The sequence below is a fragment of the Manis javanica genome, chromosome 4 (assembly GCF_040802235.1).
Source record: "Manis javanica isolate MJ-LG chromosome 4, MJ_LKY, whole genome shotgun sequence".
NCBI classification, from domain to species: Eukaryota; Metazoa; Chordata; class Mammalia; order Pholidota; family Manidae; genus Manis; species Manis javanica.
Window position 1 is genome coordinate 52,123,485 of NC_133159.1, and position 27,813 is coordinate 52,151,297.

The following is a 27,813-nucleotide window of genomic DNA, read 5'->3' on the forward strand; positions in this document are numbered from 1 at the left end:
GTTAGTGTACTCCAACCACTACATTTTACACATTCTTTAGTCATCAGAGCTGTTACTCTCTCTGACTTAAGTCTATGCCTGAAGGGGAGTCCAGCTCTAAAGTGAAGAACAGTTTCCTGCTCCCTCCCATTGTTAAAAATTCTCCTGGGAGTCTTGGGCTGAAAGCAAGGGGTGAAGACTGGGCTCCCAGGGAAGCATTTCCCAAGGTATACTTTATAAAATCCTAGTCTTTGACATACCTGGGAACAAAGATCCTGTGTTAAATAGATTTGGGAACCCCTGCATGTAATTGAGCTCTCCTAAGGGCATGTGAGTAGGCACGAGATTGTGAAAGCAAGGAAGCCGTATAGACTTTGTTTTACCTACTGTTGCCCCAAATTATTTGGCCAAGTTATGTTTTTCAAGACACACCTAGAAACTTCCATGTACCTGAGTCCTCAGACATCAATCTGCTCTAGAGCCCTGCTACTTAAAGTGCTGTGCTCAAACCAGCACAGTAGAAATGCAGAGCTAGGAGCCCACTAGAAATGCGGAAGCTCAGGCCATGCCCCAGACCCCAAGTCCCGAGATGGTTTGAAGACACTAACATCCAGGAAGCCCTGATCTAGATCAGAGCAAGCCAACTAAAGTCAGTAGGCCAGGTAACTCACTCAGTGGGCAGGGCTCATTCTGACACCCAAGTTTTGAATGATGTCAGTGAGAGTGTTGTACATTTAGAAAAACTAAATTAGAAAGAAGGACCATTTCTCTCCTGTCCAAGTGGCCCTAGCCCCACAGCTAAACATAAACATGGCGTGGAGGAAGAATGCACTGGTCCGCCTGCCAGCTTTGGATGGTGTCTCCGAAGAGTCAGCTCTGTGAGCAATTGTTTTCTCCTTCATTTCATACATGCTGCCTCAGAACCGAGCTCCTGTCATTTCTGTTCAAAATTTCCAGACATTGGAGCTGACCAGATCTGGCAGCCCCACCATCTGCCCTGCTCCCAGCCCTGCCCGAGTGCCAGCGCTCTGCCTGTAGTGCCTGAGGGAGAAACAGTCCTCTGTGCTCCGGTGGCTGCTGTGCGTTCCTCCTGCATCTCTATGGGCCGAGGGCAGCTGGAGCATGGATGGGCACTCAACGTAAAGGCAGCCAACATATATGCTCTCCAGTAAATGATGTGTCCTGGGGCGAAGTGTGAACTGTAACCAGTGGTGAAAAAAATCAATGGCTGCCTAAGCTAAAAGGTTCCAATACAAACAGGAGCTGAGGAGGATATGGACAAGCTAAGTGTAAACCGACATGATGAGAGAGCAGGGACCATGAGGAGGCAGGGGCTATGAGGTGGAGACAAGGTGCAGCACTGGACGGAATGATGGCGAGCAGACAGAGCAGATGTGTGCAGGGCTGCGGCGTGCTTGAGGCAGTGCAGTAGGTGGTGAGTCATATTTTGTATTAGTTTCCTACGGTTGCTCCAACAAATGGACACAAACTGGGTGATTCAAAATGACAGAAATTTATTCTCAGCCCCAGGAAACTGATACACATGGAGTATGTTGGGAGGCCCCAGGGCTCTCTCATAGAACCTTGTTCTCTGACTAGGTGACGTCTTCCAGTTCCTTGGCTTCCAACTGTCTGTAAAACAGTAAATTCCAAATTTATATCTCCTGCCCTGTCCTATCCCCAGAACCTCAAGCTTCGATATGCTACTACTTGTCATTTACTTGGATGTGTTTTAGGCATTTCAACTTAATGTGGTTTAAACAGAAACCTTGAAATCTTATTTCATCCCTGTGTTAATTTTCTCTGTCAATTTCACTTGGCCACTTGGTGCCCAGATACTTGGTCAAACATTATTTCTGGGTGTGTCTGTGAGTGTGTTTCTGGATGAGACCGAATAAAGCAGATTGCTCTCCCCAGTGTGTGTGTGGGCCTCATCTTGCCTGGATGCACCTCTGAAAGCAAGATGAGTCGCCAGTACCTCCACTGGAGTCGCCTGCAGAATTCAGCAAGAGTTCTTGCTCTTGCCATGTCTGCCCGAACCAGCGTGGTGAGATCTGCAGATAGAGCGACAGTATGTGCCCCCAGTGCTTCCCTCAGATGAGACGGATGTAGGCTTCATGGTCGGACTAAGTGATCTTCTTTGGATGGATCATCCAAAACATCTATTTGATGGAAGAAACAATGCCATCTCTGCATTAGACAACAAAACACAAAACAAAACATTTGGAATAGTTAATTGGTTATAGACATCTCCTTTTTAAAGTTTACTGTCCTCTTCTGGCCTTTGGCCTTGGCTTAGACTACCAACTCCATGACTCCATTGGCTGTCCTGGGTCTCCAGCTAGTAGACCTCTCAGCCTCCAGAGGCCATATGAGACAATTCCTTATAGTGTGTATATGTATCCTATTGGTCTGTTTCTCTGGATAACCCAGACTAACACACGTGGTTTTCCTCATCTCAGTGATGGGCATCCAGATGCTTGAGCCAAAAATCTAGGTGCTGTCCTTCAATTCCTCCTATCCAATGCATCTGAGAATGCTACAACTTGACCTCAGAAGCAGATCCTAAACTCTCCGCTTTTCTCTTCTTCACTAGTACCACCACAATCCAAGTGCCATCAGCTCCCTGCAAGGGCACAGCATGGCTGCCATGTAATGGTGCTGCTGTTTCTATTCCTGCCTCACCCCAGTTCTCCACATAGCAGCCACAGTGAACTCTTAAAATCAAAACCACAGCACACCTCTATGCTATTTAAACACACTTAGAGTAAACTCCATACCTCTAGCCCTGGCTCAAAAACCCCACGTGATTCCCCCTGACTACCTCTTCAACCGTCCACTCTGGCTTTTATTGAGTCCTCACACATCCCTACCTCCCTTCTGACCGACTCACTAGCTGTTTCCTCTTTCCACAGCCCTCTCCATCTGCACCTCCCCTCCAGTATTTTCTTTGGGGAAATGTCGCCTCTTCAGAGAAGCTCCCCGTAACCAAGCATTCTGAAGTAGCTACTTACTTAACACTCACATCACTATATTGCACTTGTCAGCACGAATAGCATTTATTACTAGCAAAGAATTTTACTGTGTTTTTCTTTGTTCACTTCTTTATATTCTGACTGCCTTCCCCTCATCAGCGACAGAGATAAGGTGTGTCCTGTTCACGCTCTACATCCAGGTCCTGACACAGTGCTGGAGTCGTGGTGGGCATGCAGCAAGCCTTCTTGGATGAGTGATCCCTGGCTTTGAGATGGGTCCTCATGCCCCTTAGAATATGCAGATGGGTCAGCCTGCTTTAAAAAAATACCGGGTCAGGCAGACATTGGCTCCTGGGACATAGCTGATGTTTATAGCAAACAGTTTCTGTGCCCTGTGCCACATGTCCTTAGCCACTTCTGATTCCACCTGCAGCTGTGGTGAGCAGTTTTGTCATGCTGGTCACTGGGACTGAGTTTCTCTTAGGGCTTTCCCAAAGAACAGGAATGGAGAGGGAAAGGAAGCATAAGAAAGGAAAAGAAAAAAAGGACAGAAGAGGAAAAAGTGAAAGCACAGGCAGAGCCCAGAAGAGCAGAGAGTTTCAGGCCCTGGGGCAAACTTCAACACATGGAATTGGTGGTGGGTAGATAAAAGGCCTCCAGGCTTCAGTGGGACGATTCTGAGGTATGGTCTCCACGATTCCTCAGGGGTTCCACGCCAGCAGTGAACCACAGCTGCCCGTAGTAGTAAATAGCTCACACCCGCTATTAACTTTCCCTCCTTCTCCATCTTACTCCCCACCTCCCTCACTGCCTCCTGCTTGCTTTCTCACTTCCCAAATAAGCCACATCTAAGTCCTTGTCCTGGGCTTTCCTGGGGCATCCAGACTAAGACCGCGCTTCGTAGTTCTTGAGTGAATGAATGATTCAACTGGGGCAGACCATTTCAAAGCAACTTAAGAAGCATTTCCTACTCTAGCATTGAAAAATATTATTAAAAGCTAGTTTCCACTGTCTTCAAAGCTTATATACTTATATGTTTTTGTTATGTTTCCCCCTTTTTTATAATAAATAGCTATTCATTTGTATGGAAAATATCCACTTATAAAAGGATAACTTAGCTTTGCACAGTTGTGTTTCCAAGGTGCTGTCTGTCTCATGGAACTCATTTGACTGTTAGACTCTAATTATTCCAGTCTGTGTGACCTTGACCAAAACACTTTACTTTTGGTCTCCCTGCTTGTAAAATGAATGAGCAAGAGGTACATTTCAGTACTGAGGTTCTGTAGGTCTATATGCAAAACTAGATAGTATTTGTTGAGAGCAAACACAGTCGCACGTAGAGGCAGGGGCACACTTCCAATGACCAAAGGCAGATACACCATGAAGCTAATGGAGCTTAAGCTTCGGGGTCCTTCACTTGCTCTGGCCCCCCTAGGACCCTGGGAAGGACCCTCACAATGTGCTCCCATGGTCATATGCTTTTGCAAAATGTGTAATATTGTTTCTTACTACTTTTTTGAAGAATATCCCCACATTCTCATAAGCTTCAGCTTATAAAATCTGTCTCAGCCACATCTGGTGGCCTGGTTAAATTCTCTGTGGCTCCGCACCATGGCCATGATCTAGCTGCAAAGACTGCCACCCACTGGGTCTGTGTGGAGAGATCCAGCTCTTTCCTACTCATAATCCACTGGTTAACCGTGTAAGTAAACAATGGGTGCATTTTGAATTCAGAATGGTTATAGCTACAAAGTCTCTGAGTTTGGAGTTTCTGTTCTGTGCACCGTCTTGATTCTAGAAGCTGAGTGGCTCTAAATTCTGTTGCTGGCCTGTTGTGTAGAAGCCTTAATTAGCACAATTTAATCTAGATTTTTCTGTCTCCCTGAAAATGGTTTTAAAAAACAATAGGTCTTTCTTGCTTGTTAGGTAGGCTCCTGGACACAGAAAGGCCCCAAATTAATCAGTCTCCCAATATTTATTTATTTTTAAAGTTTACATAGTATTTATTGAATGCCAGGTACCATGTTAAGAGCTTTACTTACATTGGTTCATTTTTCCCTCTGAAGAATGCTGTAAGGTATTATCCTCATTATGCAGATGATGCAACCAAAGTCCAGAGAGATCAAGAATCTTGTCCAAAGTCACACAACTAGGACACAGTGAAATACAAATTCAAATCAGTCTTTGATCTTAACTGACTATCTTAACTCTGAAAGCAGATGAAATCTTCCTGGCTATATGTTCAGACTCTTTGAGCTGACACATTTGATGGACAACATTGGTTTTCAAGTTGAGATCTTGATATGCTTATTAAAAATTACTCCCACTATTGTATTCATGTTTTATAAGGGACTTTGATGCCATATATGCAGTAACATTCATCCATCCTTTATTCATCCATCCACCTACCCACCCAAATGTCCACCCCTCTTTCCACCTATACATCTGTTTATCCATCTATCTCTCCACCCATCCATCCATCCTATAGTCCTCTATCTACCAGGTCCTATTGCAGGTGCTGGGTGGCCTGTATGACACATTGCTTTCACATTGCTTCCACACTCAGAATGACTTCCAGCTTCCTCTCTGCCTGTCCAAACCTACCCAGCTCTCCCATGCAGTTCAAATTCCTCATCTTCCTTGAAGTCTTCTCTCACTACTTTAATCCAAATGAGCTCAGTCTAACTCCAGATTGGATATAATACTAAAGCAAAACAAGACTTAGACTTTGACAGATGTGGGCTCAGATCCCAGTTGTGCCCTCTCCATAACTATGCAAACAAATTGTTCCTTCTGAGCCTTCCTCATTTGTGAAATGGAAATAATAACAATGAGAACAGTAATGAAGATAATATCTACCTCCTAAGGTGGTTGGAAGATTAAATGAGAAACTGAATGTAAATTGCATAGCCAGCAATAGATGCTTAATACAAGTCATTTCCTCCCTGTTTTCCCTTCCTTTCCAAAAACTGCACAAAAGGTCTGTACTATAGCTGACTCAGACTCGGGATGATAATTAATTATCTAATGTGTATAAATTTCCCTGGTAAGAAACCTCTAAATTAATCCAGTGCATAGATCACATCTTGGGCACCTTTAGCATCCTTCTAGCCTGGGGTTTCATACTGTACTAGAGGCAGAGCACATATGCCGTGAATAGTTGTCAGGTCAAATTTGAGCCAGCATTTCACCCACTTCTCTCAGTTGTCAAGGAAAAAAAAGAGTCATGAAACTTCTCAGAAGGCCCTGCTGCTGCAGGCCAGGGCTCCCACATGCCAGCTTGCTCCGAAGGTCCACGTAGGCCCATGTTGTGTCCTGGGATTCTTGCCATCACTATGGCTCTCACCAGATAGTTCTGGCAGCAGCAAAGCTCTCACCCAAGGTCTGAGGAAGGGGCAGGGGTGGGGTGGAGAGGAAGGTAGGTGCAGAAGCCATGTCCTAAGTGTGAGTGATGTGTAGGGCTCGTCTTGGCATCTGGCCCAGGAGCCCAAAGCTCTTGCCTATCTGGGTCTCTTAATGCCAGAACTAAGATGCCAAAGGGCAGGTAGGGCACACTGAGCACCACACAGGCAGGCAGAGGGGAATTAAGGCACAGGCCAGGCAGCGGCCAGCCAGGACCCTGATCTATACAGGGGACTAAGACGTCACTAGACCAAATTAGCAAAACATAAATTGGTCTTATTCTCACGCAATGAAAAATTCTCCCTGCTAGGCCCTGCAAATTGATGTGCGGTTTTTGTGAAACTCACAGTTGCTCACAATCTGATGAAGTTCTGAAAACAGAGTGAATGCACGCTCAATGCTGTTTACTGGGCACTTAGGACTTATTTTGTCATCTAAGTTTAAAAATCCTTTAAAGTACCTCCTTAAGAAGTTCCATCTAGAAAGTCAGCAAAGAATACTGAAAAGAGAGCCAAGAATTTCTGAAAGAGGAGGCATACTGTCAAATTTTCATGGGCGTTAATTCTGCTTTGGTCAGTAGACAAACCGAGTAATGAAGTTTCTGTAAATAGCATCTATGCATAGGGAATCAGTATTTATCCATGGGAAATCGCAACTCCACTTAATAACTGCCAAATAAATAATCAGAGAATAATGTTTGAAGGCACAGCAAGTGATCTCTGCCTGAGTGTGCCCCCAAGGATGGGATGTGAGCTTGGCGCTCAGCTTGTCTTGACTGGGGTTTTCCCAGGAGCCAGGAAAGGTTAGACAGTTTATTGAGGAGGTGTCCCAGCCCCAGGAAGGGAGTGGGGAGGTGAGACAGAGAAGGGAAGGCAGCAAATGAAGAATGTGTTTTCAATCACGTTACCATTGTGGGAAACTGGAGCCGACCTCACTGGGGAACTCGAGATGCTACTGTGGAATACTTGCCCTAGATCTGTCCTGCCCAAGAAGCCTGAGGGTATCTACACACCAACTTCCGCAAACCATGGAAAGGGGGCTGCCTCGTGGGTGTTGATTCCAGGACTCTGTACAGGCAGGACAGTTTCCTCTGTTAAAAACAAACACAAAAGACCCAGCTCACCCTGCAGTGGGAGGCCTGAGGGGATATATACGGGTACTCTGAGATACTGCCAGCCCCTAGCACAGTGCTAGGCCACAGCCGGTACTCAGGATTTTTCCAATAATGAATGAATCCACAATGCACCCACTTTAGTGATGGCTGAAGAGGTGGCCCATGGGTGCAGCAAGCAGTGGCAGAGCACCGGACTGCAGTAATTCTGCCATGCCCCAGGCTCTCGGGTATAACTACAAGGCAATGCTGACTACTGGTCTTGGGACTCCATTGTGATGGACATGAAGAAAGGACTTGAAAATTTAAAAACCAGCTAAAGCTGGAGAGGCAAAAAGATATACACCGAGGCCTGCCATGCTTTCCACGCACAACTCCAGGAAATGCTGCCCAACTGCTGCGTGTTTGCATCCTAGACCCAGAATTCCACATAGTTCCTGGTCACTCCCTGCGCCATTTCGTGTGAGAGGCAATGTTTTCTCAGATTAGAATGCGATGTCAGAAGAGGCAAGAGGCTTGGGAAAGAGCAGCCCTCAAAGCTCTTGAGGCCCTATGGAAAGCTTGCAGCTCACCATATTGACATGCCTGTGGCAGCTCAGCTCCTGGTTCGCTAGCTTATCCGGTTCTAAATCTAGTTTCATGAGCTACTACTAGCTGTTGGCCTTGGACAGTTTTCAGTCTTGGTTCTCATTTACACATGAAGCCAATTCCCACCTCCTGTGAGAAGGAAATGATAGAACGTGTAAGAGACTGTTCACTAAGTGAGCAGGGAACAGTGGTGAATGCCTGGCCAATGTTACCTTCTCCCAGAGAACTTTTCTGCTGGTCTCTCCTCATGTCCCCAGCAGGCAGTGGAGCGACTGGCATGGAGCAGGTGAGTGAGAAAGAATGTTGAGTTGAAATCATTGTCTGCACTCTCCCTGTGTCAGTCAGCTCATCCCCTACTGCCTTCAATCCAAGCACTGATGGGAGTTTACTCCCATTGTCCTGAGCGTGTGAAACTTGAATTGAAAAAATTCTACCAGAATACAGGCTGGAGAGAGATTTGCTGTTCTTATTGGGTGCCAGGCACTGTGGTAAGTACTGCCTATGATACTTTTACTTAACCCTAAGAACAAGCATTAGATTGAATCATATGAAATTGTCATTTCTATAGGTCAAGAAGGTCAAATACCAGCAATTTCATATGCTTTAACACTATACATGGGTTTGGTCTTACTTATCATTCTCATGGTTCAAATGAAAAACCTGACACTTGAGAGGGTAGCTTGACCATGGTCTCAAAGACCTGTGCTTCTCAAACTGTATTGTACATATAAATCACTGGCAACTTTGTAAATGTGTAGATTCTGATGCAGTAGGTCTGGGGAAGGGCTGAGATTCTGCATTTCCATAACTTCCCAGGTGGTTCTTACTGCTCTGTGAACCATGCACTTTGAGAAACAAGGAATAATTAACAGCTGATTTGAGTTTCCCTGATTCCTGAGGACCCGTAGAGCTGAGTCGGGGATCAGGTACGGAGACTACTGAACAAGCGTCTTGTCCTATGCTAATATTTCATAAAAGGATTTTCCTTGCATTCAGCTTCATTGAGTGCCTTCTATGCATTGAGCATGTGTGAGGCACCCGTTTGCCAACCAGAAGAGGACTCCCCTCCCCACCTTCTTCCTTCTTCTTTCCTTTCTTTTTCTCTTTCTCTTTTGCTCTCTCTCTCTCTCAACTTCTCTTTTCCCTTTGATTGCTATTGTATTACTTAAAATTTTTTCAGATGTGAGTAACAGAAACTGATTCTAGTTTGCTTGAGTCAAAAGGGGAATTGATTAGAAGACTAGGTGCTCACAGAATTTCCAGAAAGTTTGGAGGACGGTGCTTGGAAGAGAAGCTTAGAGCCAAGGTAGCCCAAGAAGGCCAAGAAGCCAGAATACCGACCCATTGTCCAGAGGGAGCTGTGGCTGAGACACTGCCTCCTGATGTAGTCTAGCCACTCTGGCCAAGGATGTTCCTCTGTTCCCCATGATAGCTGTTACTATGAAATAACTTGAATGATCAGTCACTTTTCCACCGACCTCCCAGGGATGCAGGCCCAGGGTGCAAGCACTCAGTTGGCCCGCCGTGGGCTCCTGCCAGGGTGCTGGCTGCCGGGGAGTCAGGAGCAAGCAGGGCATTGCCCTCCCACGGCATCCCCTGTGCAGAGGGGGATCGGTGCAGGAAAACCTGCCCTGCTGATGTCCACCACAGCTGTTCAGGGCTGCCTCCTTTACTTACTCTGCCTTCTGAGAGACGGAACACCTCAGCTAGCTGCAGTTACTGAGAACCTCAGGGAAAAAAGTGACAAGTACAGTGTGTGAGTCTGAGACCTAATAACCCCAATAGAGACACCATCAAGCTTTTAATTCTGTTCAGCTACAGGAGAGAAGGAAAGAGGGGAAAAAAGGTTTTACTCTGATTTTAGAATCTGCTGATGAAAATTCTGAAGCACTTGCCGATGAGTAAATGATTCTGTAAACCACATGCAGCTCTCTGTAACTCATGGGCTGAGGGGTTGATAGAAAATGTCCTTCCTCCCTCCCTTTTTTCCTTCCTTCCTTTCATGCTTTCATTAATTTATGCATACACGTATTTAACAAATTTGTATTGAGTACTTACTAGGTCTCAAGGCCTGTGCTAGGTGGAGAGGAAGCAAAGATGAACAAAACAGAAATCTTCAGGAGAAGCTTGGAGAGAACAGGCATGTAAGGTAGAATATGATAAAATGAAAGTAAGAGTTATTATACAGTTAATCCAGAAGGAATCAGAGAACATGGAAAGCTTTTTATTTAGGTGAATAAAACATATCTGCCTCTGTTGGCAGATTTACTGTTGAAAACAAAATGTTCTTAGAAGCAAATGCATCCGTTGTTTTTAAAGTAATCAGCTGCCTGCCAGCACTCACCTTGCAGAACAAGTCACTCTCAGTTTGTCACCAGTAGGAGGCGACAACACAGTGGATTAAAGCTAGTCTTTGGAAAACTGGTTTTAAGGAAACATATAGGAAACACCTAACCTCTTGGTGTGCGAGATGGGGAAAATGAAGTCTGACAGTAAGATAACATCTTTTTTTTCTTGTAGAAAGCTGCCTTCAAGGAAAGCAACCCACCTCCAACAGAAATATAAATTTCAAGATTTTTTTTTTAAATTGAGCACATGACGGTAAGTTGACCATTTTTATCCTGGGATCTGCTTTTTAAGGTATGAAAAGTAAACGGGATCTGCAAACACTGCTTCTGCAATGTAACTTTGGGTTGCTGGCTTCCACAAATCTCTCAGTATTCAAGAAAATGCAGAATTATTTCCATCAGGGAGCTGTCTCATTAATGCATCAGTTAACCCATAGTGCCAAACCACCCATGTGTTGGCACTTTGTTGGGGTCCTGAGGCTTACTGAGATCTCAAAGGCATATTCTCTGTCTGGAAGGCACTTGGCAATAATCCAGATAGAGTAAAACATGGGAACAAATAAAGCTAGTGAAGAGCCAAATGGGTGGGTTGGATGGATAGTGGGGGCAGCAGAAGACTGCCCAGCACAGGGGATGAGTGGGCCATCAGGTCAGCTGGCAACCTGTGCTGGGGGGTGGTCCGAGGCAAACCCTCACCTCACCACAGCCTGGAACCAACCCCTCATCTCTGTGGGAATTTGGGTAAATTCACCTCTCTGAGCCTCAGTTTTCTATCAGTCAAGTGGAAATTATAGTAACAACAATGCCAATCCACAAAAGGTATCTGGGTTACTGTCTGGTGCACTACTAGCTTTTATTATATTGATAATGCCTCAGTTTCCTTTTCTGTAAGCTAGAGATAGCAATGGGTTGTATTTCATAGGGCTGTTGTAAGGATTGAGTGTAATAAAGGATATAAATTGCTGAGCTCAGTTCGTGGCACATAATAAGCATTCAAGACTGAACCATAGAGGAAAAGAAGATCACTTTATGCTGAGGTAGTCAGGGGAGGCTTCCTGTAGGAAAAGAGCTTTGAAGGAATCAAAGAATTTGGAAGGAAGCATTCTAGGCAGGGGGGCACATGCATCCAAGCACAGAATGGAAGTGGAAATATGAAAGGTGTGCTCAATAGAGTGGCTCTGAATGGAGTATCTGAGCAAATCAGAAACTGAAAAAACCACTAGACTCAGGTATGGCCACACTGTAGCAGCCAAATTATGGCTGGGTCATGAGATGAATCACTTCAATGAGCCACTTTTCTCTCTGGGCCTCAGCTTCTGGGCTGGAAGAGTTAAACAGGAACAACTCACATCAGGGGCTCCTCCAGTGCTAACGGTCTCTAAGTCCAAGTTTGTTCCACAGTGAATTAAAATAAATATGTCAGCATATGTGTTTATACAACCCCAGAGGACTTTGAAATTCACGTGCAAATGTCTCCATGCTGACACCAGGGGGCGCTCCTTCACGGGTTCATTCCTTCTTTCATTCTTCCACCCATCCAACCAGCCATCAAAAGTTTACTGAGCACCTACTATGTGCAAAACACTGTTGTAGATGCCGAGGTTTTCTTACTAAAATCCAGATCTGACCACCTGCTCTGATACTCATAATGAATTTCCATTGCTAAGTGTGACCTACAGGTCACATACACCAGGTACTTGCCTGCCTGCATCCTTTTATTTATGCAGATTGCCCTTCCTGGATTGTCCCTCCTAGTGACCCAGATGCTTTCAAAATGTCCCTTCCTTTCTGAAGTTATCAGCAGACCTGCCTGGATTCCCACCCCTGCCCCACGCTGGCACAATGCTCTCTCCTCTGTGCTCCCACAGCACTTTGTACCACCTCTGTTACTGCAGGGTTTCTTTTTATTTTAGTTCATTGTTTGTATGGCTTTTTCTCCTGCTAGATTTTTAGTTCATGGGAGCAGGAACAGTGTTTTGTTCATCTTTGTAACCTCAGCACCTAGCATACTGCTTGGCACATGAGAGATAATTAAATATTTGATGAATTCTTCTTTGAAACTTTGGAAGTAGATGAGAAAGGCGCTATGAATAATAATGACAATAACAGTAACTATATTATAGCACATATTTCTTACATGCCAAACTCTGAGGCAAGAGATATCTGTGATCTGTTTAGTTTTTTTTTCTTTTTGGTATCATTAATCTACAATTACATGAAGGACATTATGTTTACTAGGCTCCGCCCTTCACCAAGTCCCCCCCACATCCCTGTTCACAGTCACTGTCCATCAACATAGTAAGATGTTGTAAAATCACTACTTGTCACCAAATTCACAGTCACTGTCCTTCAACATAGTAAGATGCTGTAAAATCACTACTTGTCTTCTCTGTGTTGCACTGATCTGTTTAGTTTTAACCCCCACGATGCCCTGTGAAGCAGGGGTACAGAGGACTGGTGAGGGGAACCGTGTCTCTGGGGTCAGAGAGGCAGGGGTTTGAATTCTGGCTCCCTGCCTTGTATACTTCTGCACTTTGTGCTCTGCATGAGAGGGCTTGGCTCAGGGGGCAAGTGGGGCTAAATGCTCTTTCTGTTTGCCAGGCCAGGTTCTCTGGAATGGGGCCATAGCTGCTCAGAGGAATGGGCCTCCTTTTCCAAATGTGAGGAAAGGACACTCTATGGGCAAGCTGTGGCCTTGCACCGTTCCTTAGCTTGCTCTTTCCCTGATTTCCTCATCTGTAGAATGGGGTCAGAGCACTGCCAGCCTCAGAGGGTCCAGTCAGGGTGCGGTGGGATGATGTGTGGGATTTGCTGGCACTCCTCTGACATATGTATTCAGTAAATGTTAATTATTGTTACTGTCATTAACGGTAATAGCCCTATCTGCCAAACAAGAGAATTTCAAAAGAAAGGAGTTGGCAGAGAGCAGAGCATGGGGACATTCCTCCATATAAGGGCATTAGAAGGAACCAGGAAGAGAAGAGCTGTAAATGTTGAGCAACAGTGAGTTAGAATAGAGGCTGGTCAGATGTCAGGTGCTTCTGGAGAGTTCGCTGGAAGAAGCTGAGAAGAATTCCCTGGACTACACAGTTAGAGGTCATTAGTGACCTTTGAATGAAAGTCTCAGGATAGCAGTGGGAGAGGAAGCTAGATTGCTGTGAGTTAAGGAAACAATGAGTGATAAGGTAGAAATAGTAAGTCTGGGCCATTCTTTAGAAATTAAGTAATGAAAGGTCAGAGACAAATAGGCTGGTTGCTTTAGGGAGACAGAGGATGGATAATAGCCCTCTCCTACATACTTTATTTAAGGAGCTAGGCATCCCCTTCAAAGATCCCCTCCAGATCAATAGGGCTCTCAGAGAACATGGACACCCCTCCCTGCATCTGAACCCTAAACCTGTCCTGGAGAATCTGGCAATCTCTCCAGACTCCTGGGATGACAGGGAGGAAGACTTACCTCAAACATCCAGCTTCCAAATGGGACTCTCTTTTATTTAAGAAGAGAAGAAAGTTAAATGTACTATTTGAGGCAGAAGACAGTCATCGGAAGGCAGGGGCAGAACATATAGGGGTGGGGGATCCAGCCCAGCAGTGGCCTTGTGCTGGAGTGGTAGGGCTGGAGGAAGCAAGGGTGCAAACCCACAGGCAAGTCGAGGATATGGCAGAAGGTGGTTGAGGGACTCTCTGGATGGCCTGTCTTGGCATAGGAAGAGGCAAGGTCTGCCGAGAAGGTGATAAGTAAAGGTGAAGAGTGGCGCCTGTCTGTCAGGGAAGTTAAATGATGCAACAAACCATCTCTGAGTTTTAGTGGCTCCACACAATGAAAATTTATTTCTCCTCACAAGTGTGGTTAGCATGGAGCTCAGAGACGCCTCTGTTTTGTGCAGTGACCAGGGACCTAGGCTCCGTACACATTATGTCTCTTTCCTTTGATGGCTCCCGTGGGACCTCAGGCCCCTGCTCTGGCTCTTCTATGGCTCTTCTATGTCTGCTGGCAAACACAGGACAGGAGAAAGACTGCAGGATTGTGAAGGAGACTTTATGGGCCACTCTTTGAAGTGCTGCCCATCACTTCTGCTCATGGTCCATTGGCCAAACCAGTCACACGGCCACTCCTAACTGCAAGGGAGGATGGGAAATTTCATCAAATGGGGCAGACAGTACTGTCTGTCTGCATCTTCAGTGCCTAGCACAGGGTCTGGAGTAGAGTGAATGCTCTGTAAGCTTCACTGAATAAACGTAGAGAAGGACATTTCCTCATTTGCTCCTTGTCACTATTCTCTCTATTGTGCCTGGCTTGAGGGACACAGATAAACAGACCTAATGTCCCAAATAGGAACTAAAGGTCGGGCTGTGCGAAGAGCTGCTCTTCCTTGATTCTGTTGTACTGCAGAGATCCACTCAGACTCTCAGCACCTGAATGTGTGCTCCCTGTAGTGAGGCCCGAAGTGTGGGGCCAGGGAACCTGGTGGAGTGAGGCTCACGTGCTCTCAGGGAGATAAAGATCAGGGTCTTTCTTCCAAAGTAGTGCTTTAACGAGTTGAGCTAATCAGCCAGAAAAATACGTCAACCAACCCCTGAGCTACAATTCCCAATCCAAATACCAGTTAACCACATCCCACCTGAACTGTCTAGCTCGCTGTTAAACTAGCCAGTCCCAAGGTGAACAGGCAGCTCACTGAGATAACTACTCTCCAGTTAAGTTAACTAGGTCCAAATCAAACTAATCAGTCCAAGTTACCACTGATTCAACTCTATCCTACAGAGAATGTTTAAAACGCAGGACTGGGATTAATCTTCTCCATGACCTTTCCAGTGGCCCTTTTTATAGATAACATGAGCTCTAGAAAGGGGAGGAAAGCTGGTGATGTGAGTCATAACTTCCCTAAAGGGCAAATAAAGGGCTCCTTATCAGGCTGGCAAAGCTCGCCTGCAAGTGGAGCATGACGTGGAAACATGCCGGGCAGGGAACGCCAGCGATATTTTTATAAACGACTCCAGAAGATATCAGCAATGTAGGGCTGGGGCCAAGAGTCCCATGTTTGCAGATGAAGCCCATTAACAAGGGTGCTGGCGAAGGAGAGTGAATACCAGCAAGGCCGGAAGGAAGGAGAAAGCAGCGGTGGGTGACCAGAAAACAAGCCAGTGTTTCAGACCTGGGAAGCACAGGGGTTAGGGCCAACCGCCGTCTGACTATGCCAGCCTGGCGCAGGGCCACAGAGGCTGGTCTGGGTAGCTGGGTGCTCAATGTGAAGGGGGACAAGGTACCCAGGGCCAGAAGCTCTGCCCACAGCACCTGGGCCACAAGGAGAAGGGCTCTGATGGTGAGGAAATGGGCATCCCCTTCAAAGGGCCAGCTCAGTGGAGTCCTCGATGAATATGGACCCCTCTGCCCATAGCTGCACCCAAATCTGTTTGGAGACTTCTGGCCATCTCTTCAGACTCTGGAGATGACCAGGAGAATGACTTGCCTCACCTACCCAACTGCAAACAGGACTGCATTGAGATGCACATGATAAAGTAACTCACTTCAAAGCAATAGTTGTATGTCCTGGAAAGAGGCCAGGCTATGGAATCAGTGGATTCTAAATCCCCTGATTACCTCTAAATAACCATGTGGCCTTCGGCAACTCATTCAGACTCTCTGGGTCTCAGTTCCCTCTTCTATAAAACAGTAATTCCAGTTTACATGTTTGTGAGGATTTAATGAGATTGTACATAAAAAGAGCCTAACCCACTGCTTAACATAAACTTTCCTTTCTCTTCCCTCCAAGCCCTACTGAGTGGTCTCTGGGCCAGGCTTAATCCGTCCTTTGTCACTGTGGAGCCCTGGACCGGCCTGTTGCAACCCAGGCTGGCCTGCCCTTGCCCGTGTCTGTCTGCTGATAGGTCTATTCTTCCTGCCTGGGGTTCCCACTGCTCCCAATCTGTGATCAAGGCTCAGGCCCAACGTACTTAACACTTCTCTGGTTTTGGAAAGTATAGGCAGACAAGATATTGGCAGGCCAGGGATCAAGGCTGGGCACCTCTGCTGACTTCATACCAGGACCCAGAACCTGCCTCATGAGTGAAGGCAGAAGTGGCTGGGCTGCCCAGTCCCTCATGTCTACATCTAACAATGTCCAAATTAATGTCCATTTCTGCAGATGAAATATTCTAAATCACAGTGGCTTGAGCTAAAGAAGGGCTAAAAGTCAGACACATTTATACAGCATGATTTCCATGAGCTGAGCTGGTGTGAATGGGAATGTTCCTGGCAACCAGGGAGTGTTCCACTTTATTGAGTCGGGTTGGGCGATGTTGAATGTGGTCTCGGGAACCCTTTACCTGTGCAAGATTCCAGTTTATTTAACGCAGGTATTGTTTATTACATGGGGGAATCACTGGATAACTTTCCTAGCACCTCTAGAGATGCTATATGTATGTGAAATTTGGGGAACCCCATCCTTCCTTCCTGACCCCATCTCCTTTCTCTCTGCTCCAGCCAGCCTGGCCTGCCTGCATGAACACTCCAAGCTTTACAGCAGAAGCCTTGTCCTCATTCTTCCTCCCGCCTGGGATCCTTTTCCTGCTCCACCCTCGGACCCACCTTATCAGAGAGCCTCTTACTGACCACCCTTTGTAAAATGGCAATCCACCCTCATCATCTTCTAGTTCCTTATCATGATGATTTTTCTTGTAGAATTTTAACATCAGACCTAATACTCACACTTTGTTTCTCATTTGTCTGCTCCCCACTGGAACATAATCTCCATGAAGACGGGATTTCATTTTGTTCACTGCTATCTTCTTGTTCCTGAATAGCGAGGCCCCTGGTAGGCCTTTAAAAAATACTTGCTGGATAGATATTGGACTTCACCTTTGATGTGGTCTGTGGTCAATACAGTGAATTAGGTAGAACGTCATTAGTGACATTATACAGATGAGGAAACCAAAGTGCAGAGAGGTTAAATGACTTGTTCAGGGTCACTAACTAGTTAGAGACAAGGTTAGAACCAGAACCCAGATATCCCAAGTCTCAATATGATGCATGTGCTGAGAGCCACTTGTGTCTCCTTGATTCCTCAGCCGATTTCCCAGAGGAGAGTGTGTTGATTGCCTTAAAGACCACCCTTAAGTGGAGCACTGAATGCACTTAAACTTGATTGATTTTGCTCACAGACTTGTCAGATACTGGAATCCAGAGGTAATAGGCAGGGACTAGGTTTTTCTAGTGAAAACTACTTTTCATTTCACCCAGCCTCTACTCTGAAGTCTGTTTATTTCAGGTCTAATGCAGAAAATATACACACTAAAAAACAAATTAAAAATAAACAATAAGTGAGTTAGAAACTGCCCATGGCTGTCAGGACTTATGCACCATGCTATGTGGGTTTTGAGTAAATATTTGCTTTGCAAGCCAAGAAGCAATATGTATTTACTGAGGCAGTCTCTGGCTGAAAGGCACATATGCTACTTCTGGGAGCTGGCATAATTTCCCCAGGGAAGTATGTGCACAGGCCTAACCACCCTGGCTTCCTGCAAAGAGACAACTTGGTATTGGGAGGCCTGGGTTCTCATTTGAACCCTGCCCCTCTCTTGCTGGGTAAATTGGGGTCACGTATTGCCCTCTCTGGACCTTTTTGACTTTAGCAGCATCCTATGACTTCAAGAGAGAATATGACTAGTTTTCTGATCAGCAAATGACTTAGGTGAGAGAGAATGAGGAGAGAGAAAGAGAGAGAGAGATGTGGGTACTTAAACTGTCCCTTTCTTCTTCTATCTTTTCCACTGAGTCAACTCTTTTCTTTCTTGACTTTTTTTTTACCCAACACAAGTGTCTCTTTTTCCAAGAACTTGTAACAAATGCCAAAGCCTTCTGAGGGCTTTTGCTGTGTTCTTCAATAAGAGCTAGTACCTGTGCCCAGGACCATCTGGGCTTGGAGAGTAAGGTTGGCTGTGTGGGGCAATGTGACCAGGGCTGAGTGGCACCTCTGTCTAAAAACATCAATCATCAAATCCCACAGTGGGATTGAACACACTCATTTAGCCACTACCAGAGCTTCTGCCACAGAGACCCACTAGGGAACAAAGCTCAATCACCACCCTCATGGAGCTTAAGGTCTGGTGATGGAGCGATGGTTCAGGAATCAGGCATGTTTCATTCTCCCGTGACACAGCTTCAAGGAGGTAAAGCTATAGGCCAGCTAACTACCTCGGACCAGTGTTGAGGAGGAAGAATCTGGCAAACCTTCCCAATGTAAATGACATTCTAAACCAAGATGTGAAATTGGGAGAGAAGAAATTATTCAGGCAAAGGCGAGGAGGGAGAAAATGTTCCAGGCTGAGGGTGTAAATGTGTGTGATTGCAGAGGCTGGGTGGGTGGGTGGGGTGTTGTGTGTGTGTGTGTTGGGGGGCGTTGCTGAGCAGCTGGAGTGTAGAGTGTGAGGGGGAGGGGCAAGAAATGAGGCCTGAGAGGAAGGGAGATATGGTAGGTCCCCCCTAGAGCCTTGTGAGCCACTCGAGAGTGGAAAGATTTTGGAGCTGGGAAATGGCCATTTTGGAAAGACCACTCTCAGTGCAGTGCGGAGCCCCCCTCTGGAGAAAAGCAAGGCTGGAGGACCAGAGGCTGGGTGCCGGGTGAGAGGCATAACAGTGTAGAAGAATATTTTGACTCTAAGAGCAGGTCCAGACTTTGGAACTCCTAGAATAAGTTTTGGCTCTTGTCCTTCTCAGCCCCCTGTTGTTCCTTTTCTCCATGAGCCATAGCACTCTCAAATTTGATTTATCTTGGGGCACATTGGAAGAACAGGATCCAACCCTTTTGAGCAAGAGAATCATTTATTAGTGTGAAAGACTTCACTCCCATGTCACAGTCTTGTGCTTTTAGTATCTATTAATTGAGAAAACACCTAAAGAACAAAGCCTCCAGTAGATGCGTGCACCCATGAACGTTATGCCTACGTATATGTGGGAGCCAGTATTTAGCCAGCCTATTGACATGGCTATTGTAACATATGAATCCCCAGAGCCATCTGAAAGGCGTCTGCATCCCCCCAAGGGGATGGGAACCACTGCCTGGAACATGTGTGTTAAAAAACCACACAGTCATATGTCCCCAGAGTGCAGTGCATGGCTGCCTTCTCTGTAAACCATGGGGTGCATAAACTCAGCTGGTTCTAATTGCACAGGGCATGCCATATTGTTGCCCGATGTAATGTCAATTTTTATTTATTTGTGTTTGTGAAAAGCAGGACTGATTAGACCACTTAAAACTACACAGGCTGGTTAGAGCCAGGCTGGCGTTGGTGATTCAGCCGCCCCCTCTAAAGTCATCATTGCTCCTCGCTCTCGGCCTCCCTCTGAGAATGTAAACTCCGGGCCTTGTGCTATCACGATTTCTATTTCATCCTGACTCTTATAAACTACCATATAAAAAGCAGCCACTGAAGGTTTTTTTGTTGTTTTTTTTTTCAATTTCATTTTGAGGCTTGGAAAATCACAAAATAAAAATAGCCCTGAGAGTGGAAACTTTGGGGGAGTTTGTTTAGCTTTCTTTGAAATGTACTTTATGAAGGAATAAGTAAGTCATAAGATCCCTGTTTGTGGAGTGCTTTACAGGTTACGTAATTTTTTCACATCCCTTCTCTCCTGTTTGACCCTCCTGGAGCCCCCGGGAGGTGTGGGTTATTATTACCCTCATATTGCCAGCAAGGCAGAAGCTCCAGGAGATGAAAGCCTGGCCTGGGCCGAGATTACACAGCCAGGTGATGGCAGAGTCAGTCCAGGTAGACAGTGCCCCGCATCCTGGCCTCTGCCTTCGCTCCCTTCTCCCCTAGGTTCCCCGCACGCAGGCCCAGCTCCTGCCTTACTCCTTCCTCAGGGCCATTCCTGATGGGGAGGCGTTCCGGCCATGGCACAGCAAGGCTCTAGGCTGGTCACCCAGGGCCTCTCTTCCTATCAAGGGACCCACTCCTCAGGATGTTTCCTTACAGACGACCCACCCACGTCCTCTCAAAGGCTAACGACTCCTTTTGGCCACTGTCATCTCTCTGTCCTTAGGGCCCAGCATGGGGTCTAGTACATAGTAGATGCTCTGTGAGTGTTTCCCAAATGGAAACATTTTGAATATGAAAGTTTTTTTTTAAATACCCTTCTCTTTACTTCATTTTCTGTCCTGATTTATGAATTGGCCACTGGAAGTCTGATGGAAGTCTTGAAGTTATTACTTGGCTCATCATTTCCCAAACTATTTTGAGGAGTGTTCTGAGATACATCAATAGATATTCCAGAAAAACTAAAAGTCCCATGGTCATATAAACTTCGGAAATGTCGACACAATAAAGTCAACAGACTTTTTTAATTGAAAAATTTCTCAAAGCATAGATTCTCTTCCAAGTCTGCATCCCTTCAAGATCGCCCCATCTGTGTGAGTTTTGGGCATACCTCTCCGTCCTCACAATTGCTTAATGAGTAACTTTTAAATACACACATCTGCAGTCATGCACAGAACTGTTTTCCTGAATGGCTCAGAGTTCAGGGCTGCTTCCATGGCGCCATTAGTTCTCAGCAAAGGGCGAGCAGTTCATATTCCTCTCCTTTATGATCTTCCATGCCTCCCACCCAATGCCAGGCCATAGCCCTCCTGATGACTGAAAAGCCCCTTTCCTTTAGTTCCTTCCCATTAGCTTAAAAAAGTGCTAGGGTCTCTGAGTTAAAGAAATCTTCCTTTGACCACACCAGTCCCTCAAGCTGTGGCCCCCTTTCGCTCCTTCTCTTTGACTTGAAACTTTGTGAACAGTTGCTCTCATCCAAGGTCACTCTCCCTTCCTGAGGGAGGGTGCATCCCATGAGTACTGAATGCAGAGGAATCTACTCAGCCACCTTGCCTTGATTAAGGATTACTCTGCAGGTCCATCCAAGCTCCAGAGCTCCACCTGCAATTAGCTGAGAGCTTTGCTTAAGTACTTCAACACCCTAACTTCTCCTGTGGTTCAATTCTGTTCCTTTATATCCTTCAAGATACTTATTTTGAGAGTATTTTCCAATGTTGTCTTTCTGCTAATGTCCATTTGAGTCTGCTTTCCAGGAAATCTGGCTTGCAGCAGTTGGTTCCTGCAGTATCTGAGAATACAGGTATTAATGTGAAGTTTTTGAGCTGGTGGCTGGCAATGAGAATACTATCACCAGTGACAGATGCCACACAGAAGGCTCCTGGCACGGTGCAATTATTAAAATTTTCACCCAGGGGAACTAGGAAGCTATATAAATGTATTTCCATATGGTCATGGGTCAGGTGTTTGGGTCACTTGGAGGAAATAAGCTGTAAAGAGAATGGAGTTAGATAAAGAGAATTCCGTACTTAGGAAAACCATCAGTCAAGAGTAAGAGTGAAATACAGAAATTTTCTGAAAACTTAGAGCAGAGAAAATTTACTAATGGCAGACACTTATTAAAGAGAATTGTAAAGAATGTACTTAAGACAGAATGGCTGGAACATGCAAAGAAATGGGGTGAGTTAAGATTTTGGTAAATGTTTAGATAAAACTAAGAAAACATTTAATTTCTGAAATAATGATAATGACTAATGTCTGTTTGGATTAAAAAAACTAGAACTAAAATCTGGACAAAAATAGTGTGTACATTTGAAGAAGTGGGTAATCAGAGTTAAAGCATTTTAAATTCATGGTATTTTGGGAGACAAAGATAAAAATACTATTTAGACTTTGTTAAAAAGAATAGACATGGAGAAAGAATAGACAAAGTCTAAATAGAATTTTTACCTTTGTCAAAAAGAATAGACATGGAGCATTTAATTTCCCAGCATGAGTAAGAGAAAAAATGGAGTCAGTCCAAGGTAAGACTGATGAGTGTGAAAGGGTAAAGGCAGGATGAATAGAAAAGACAAATAGCTGTAAGAGTAGAAATAAATCCAAATCAATCAGTAATCCAAATAAATGTAAATGGATTAAACTTTCCTGTTAAAAGACAAAGACTCTCAGGCCATATGAAAACAAAATTTAGCTATGTGCTTTCTTGAAGAGACTCAGCTACAACGTATGAACATAGAAAGTTCTAAAGTCAGACTTAAAAATATATATATATATATCAGGAAAGTAGTAACCAGAAGAAAGCAGGCATAGTCAAATCAGTACAAACCAAAATAGACATTGAGGAAAAAGCTTTAAGAAAACATAAGGAGAATCATTCAGCATCATGCTAAGAGGTTCACTATCAGGAAGACAACAATTGAAAACTTATATTCACCTAATAGTGATATAGCTTCAAAATGGATAAACTCTTCATTAGATCTACAAATAATTATTAACAAATCATTCACTATTTTAATATAGCTTTTTGGATTATTGATAGATCAAGTAGGAAACATTGGCAAGGATATTTGAGATTTGAACAGCACAATTAAAGAGCATTTAGGAAATTGCCTTGGTTTACAGTTATCCACCACTCCTGCCCCGAAACCCCAAACACAGATCTCTCCTTTACTTCATGTGTACTCCTGTCGCTCTTTGTACTGACTCTTTTTTGTTCATCTGAGAAAAGTTCTTGATTCATGTTCTCTCAGTTTTATTATTTGCCTCAGATTTGAGTCTCTACTGATATCCTCAGTTTGACTTTCCCAGCTTCTTAAGCAAGATGTCTCTCTTCCAGTGTGTTAGTTGAGAGGAGCCCCTTGTAGGAGGGCCAGAGCTCACCTTCCTCATGTTACAAAGTGAGTGGGGGGACATATTTAGACACCACATAAATGTTAGCGGTGACATATGTTAGGTAAGTGCTCATAAATGCATGTAGTATAAAATGATAAGCATTAGCTTATTGGAAGAGTTGTCTCCCAGCATCCTTTACCTTTAGACCAAAGTACTTAGTCATATCATATCCTAATCCCTAAATGCATAGCATTATCAATCTTTACTCTCCCAGCCCTGCATCCCTACACATTCCAGGTCTTTATCTTTCTTTCTTCTCTGTTTAGTCCCTATTTCCAACCACTTAGTGCCAATTACTGGATGAGAGTCTGGGAATGGTTTCTCCAGGAGGGCTTGTGACAGGAACAGCAGTGGCAGATGGAAACCGCCATATCTGCCACATAAGCTGGGCCCTTCCAGCTGACAGCCTTCTTAGAAAACAAGAATTCATCTGGCAGTAAATAACAAGGACGACAAAGCTATTCCTACTCTCCAACCCAGTAATTCTACTTCTGGGAATTTACTCCAAGGCTATAACTTAAGGGGGAAAATGTCATCTGTCTAAAGATGTCCATAACAGTCCAAGTCATAAGAAAGGAAAACGGGAAACAATCCAAATTTCTACCAGTGGGGAAATAGAAGAGCAAGTTATGATAGTATTGAAATGGAATACTCTATAGCTATTACAAATCACAAGTACACACACTAGGTTAAATCTTGGAAATGTGCTTGTGAACATTCAGTGAGAGGCAGCAGACCAGAAAACATTTACTGAGTGTCTACTGCATGTAAGATGCTCCAGATCCTGAAAGTTATTAGGATCATCTGGTTCTATGGGTAAGAAACTGAGGCTCAAAGGGTTTGGTGCCCTGTCGTGAGCGGACCTGGAATTCAAGCCTGGATCACTCTGATCTCAAGTCCATGTTCTCCTGTAAATGCAGCTCCCAGTTCTGTCTAATTTTCCAGCAAAAATGTAAAGGAAACATAGAGTGATCCAAGGAGATTAGAGTTTGTTTTTAATTATCTTATTAATGAAAAATTATTTAAATGTAAGTTAGAAAAAAGGGAAATAAAATGAGATCTTTCCCAGGAAGAACAAGCTTGACTGTAACTTGACTAGGCAGTCCCCAATGGGGACCTGTGTTGTGTAGAAACCCGCACTAACAATTACCCCGACTGGGAGGCCAAATTCCCTGAGGGCTTGTTGAGTCCCTAGTGCCCTCTGCCCTCTTCCCACTGCCCTCTCCTGAAACTCATGTTTATGCCACAGTGAGTTATTGCTCCTGGGGGAAGCATGAATATTTATTTTTGATTTGTTTGGAGTTAATACATAGACTTCAAATCACTTGCTAATGTATTTTCCTGAAAAGGTCCCTGTGAAATCTGAGGAGCTTGTATCTCCCATGGGAGGAAGCAGCATTTTCTTCTTCTAAGCATATCACCCTTGCAGGTGACATTGGAACTTGTATCTCCCATGGGAGGAAGCAGCATTTTCTGCTTCTAAACATATCACCCTTGCAGGTGACATTGGATAAAATGGAGGATGTGTAGTGTTTGCATGGATTTTGGATTTTGGAGTAAGGTGACTTGGGTTCAAGTCCTGGTTGAACTATAATTGTAGGTAGGAACTATTTTAAACACACACACATACACACACACACACACACACACACACACACACTAGCACACACATACCGTAGCTTATCCTTAGAAACTCAGAATGGCATGTTTGTTTTGCCTTTTACTCTAATGAAGTTGAATTTTGTAACCAAGGACATGTCCTGCTTCATGGGCTAAAGGTGTCGCAGGAAAAGGTAAAGATTAGGAACACTTTGTTCCTAAAGATCTTCTGTTCCTTGGATGCTATAGACTGAATGATTGTGTGCCCTCAATACTGGTATGTTGAAAATTAATTTCCACTGTAGTGGTGTTTAGAAGCGGGTCCTTTGGGAAGTGGGGCCTCAGGCAGAGCCTTCAGAGAGCTCCCTCCTCCCCTCAGCCATGTCAGATTTTAGCAAGAACACAGCAGTCTTTGAACCAGGAAGTGAGCCCACCAGACACTGAATCTGCCAGCACCTGGATCCATAACTCTGGGAAATAAACCTATGTTGTTTATAAGCTGCTCAGTCTATGGTATTCGTTCAGCAGCCCAAATGGACTGACACTGGCTGATGCTGGTGTTTCTTCTCTTTGTCCTCCCCTAGTGCTCCCAGAGCTGCAATGGCAGCAGCCATTCTGACTTTCCCAAGGCCGCCTGTACCTGCGGTTCAGCTGGCTCACTTGACCACCTCCTCCTGGATTGCAGCTGACTGGAGAAGCCACTGGATCACTGGCTTGAGCTGACCCATGAATCAAGGGTAAGACGCCCTTTGAAAGTAGTAGTCTCCTGGTCCTAAAGAAACTGTAAAACTCACCCAGGCAGAGAAGTGGTAGAGGTCTCCAGGTATAAGGGCAACGGATCCAAAAGGCACCTTGCCATCAGAGCACCAATTTCTGAATTGTCTTTCTTGCATGCCCCTCAGAGCTGGAGGCTGTTCCCTTAATGACTTGGTGGAAATAAGATGAAGTTGGTGGGAGAAGACACAGGACATGGGTTTGTGAAATGATTACAATCAGCAGATCTGCTTGCTCTGCTTGCTTTCTGTTGCCACAACCACATCCTTTCAGTTTAAAGCAATACTTTTCTTCTTAGTAAATGGTAGTTGGGTTTACTTTGCTATTACAAACACATAGGGAGTCAACTATATCCGTAGCAGTCAGGAGCAGGCAGAATAGCTGATACCAAAGTCAGGAACTTGGTCAGAGGGCAGGAATTAGAAGAGGAGGCCTGTGTTATACAGACCTTTAAGAACCACTAGCAGATACAGTGACTTACTGGTAGTGTGACTTTGGGCCAGGTACTCTCCCTCTCTGATCTTGAAGTTCCTTATCTGTAGAATGAGGCTAATTCTTCCCATGTTGGAGAGTTGTTATAAAAATTAAAGAGAATGTGTCTAACATGCCTGACTATCAGTGGCCACTAAATGAATGAGATTTGCCTTCATTGCGCTGTGTATTTATCCCCCCTTCTTTTTTGCTTCCAAAGATGAACTAGCTGTGAACCAATGGGAAAACAGGCTGGGTCAGTGTCACCAGCTGTGATGGTTAATTTTATGGGTCTGTTTCACTGGACATAGGGTGCCCAGACATGTGGTGAAACATTATTCTGGATTTATCTATAAAGCTGTTTCTAGATGAGATTAGCATTCAGCAGACTCAGTGAAACAGATTGCTCTCTTCAAAGTGGGTAGACCTCATCCAATCAAATGAAGCCTGCTTTGAGCAGGGACACTGGTCTCTTGCTCTTAGACTTGGACTGAAACACTGGCTCCTCTTGGGTCTCCAGCCTGCTGGCTTCCAGAGTGGCACTTACACCCCTGTCTGTCCTGATTCTCAGGACTTTGGACTCAGACTAGAACTGTGCCACTGACAATCCTGGGTCTTCAACTTCTTGACTGCAGATCTTGGGACTTCTTAGCTCCCATAATTTCATGACCAATTCCTTATAATGAATGAATAATAAATAATAAATATCTGGTTCTGCTTTTCTGGGAGATTCTGACTAATAACCAGGTTAGAGCTCTGATTTTAGAGGGCAGGCGTAGGGGAGGGGCTCCAGAGCCAGGGGAGGCCTTCCACCTTGGGAAAGCAGAGCCAGCAGCAAGTGTGATAGGGAAGGAGGGAAAACTTTGCCCCCTTTCCGTGTTTGCCTGCTTTAACTGCCAGAGACAGTCTGACCTGCTCGGGCTCCTGTGAGTATTCTCAGAGTGGCGCCTGTTTGGCTGAGCCCAGAGTCATCTTAATATGGAAACAGGCAGAATGAAGTGTCCCACCCTCTGTGTGTGCTGAGCACTTTGTATGTAACAGAACTGTAACCATGCAATATCCCAGTGTATTTTAATAACATGCCTGTCTCGCTGGTTGTGAACTCTGTGAGGAGAGGGGCTAGGTCAGATTCATCTCTATTCCCCCAGGACCTTGCTCAGGACTTGGCACCTTGCCTGGCTTAAAGTGGACACTTTTGTAGTTTGAAATGGTATATTAGTATTTGGGTGATGGAAACACCTCATTTTTTCCCTCCTTCCCACACATTTGCCTCATTTATTTCTCAGATGTAAAGGAATTTGAACCAAATGGGCTTTTTTTGATCAGGTTGGGCCAGACTGTATTGCAGCCTACTCTAAAATCTCAGTGACTTAACTTAATGCAAGTTTATTTCTACCTCATGCAAAGTCCCCTGTGGTTACGGGCGACTCTCCAGAGCAGCTGCTCTCCATACAGTGTCTCAGCAATTCTGTATTTCTCTGATTTGATGTCTCCATCATCTTAACACAAGGCAGGGCAACAGCTCATGGAGAAAATACACTCTCCCAGATGTGCTTTAGCCCAGAACTGCTAGCCATCACTTCCCTTCAGAGCCCCTTGGCCATATCCACTCATATGCCCACACCTAGCTGTGAAATTATCGGGGTAAGTAGTTTTTTGTGTGCCCAGGAAGGGCAGGAGAACTGACATTGGTGTGTACTAATCATGCCTATCCTAAAGGCTCAAGCTAAAATGCAGGACAGCTCAAATTAAAAGTGGGAAGACTATACCAAAATTTGCTGTTCTTGTTATGAAACATGCATCCATTTATTTATTCATGCAACAAATGTTTATTGAGCACCTGTTAGGTGTCAAGCATTGC

At 44.9% G+C, this 27,813-nt stretch overlaps 1 long non-coding RNA gene across 2 annotated transcripts; it reads right to left on the reverse strand.

Annotated features, from left to right (window-relative positions):
- Positions 1-1,203: 1,203 nt before the first annotated feature.
- On the reverse strand, positions 1,204-26,084 carry LOC108389920 (uncharacterized). 2 transcript variants are annotated; one of them, XR_005062951.2, is made up of 6 exons: positions 25,963-26,084; positions 25,502-25,633; positions 17,113-17,274; positions 4,997-5,103; positions 1,958-2,169; positions 1,204-1,611 (listed from the first exon to the last, which is right to left on the reverse strand). It is a non-coding gene; the product is annotated as an uncharacterized lncRNA (long non-coding RNA). The 2 variants fall into 2 exon arrangements; XR_001851387.3 differs by lacking the exon at positions 17,113-17,274.
- Positions 26,085-27,813: the final 1,729 nt, after the last annotated feature.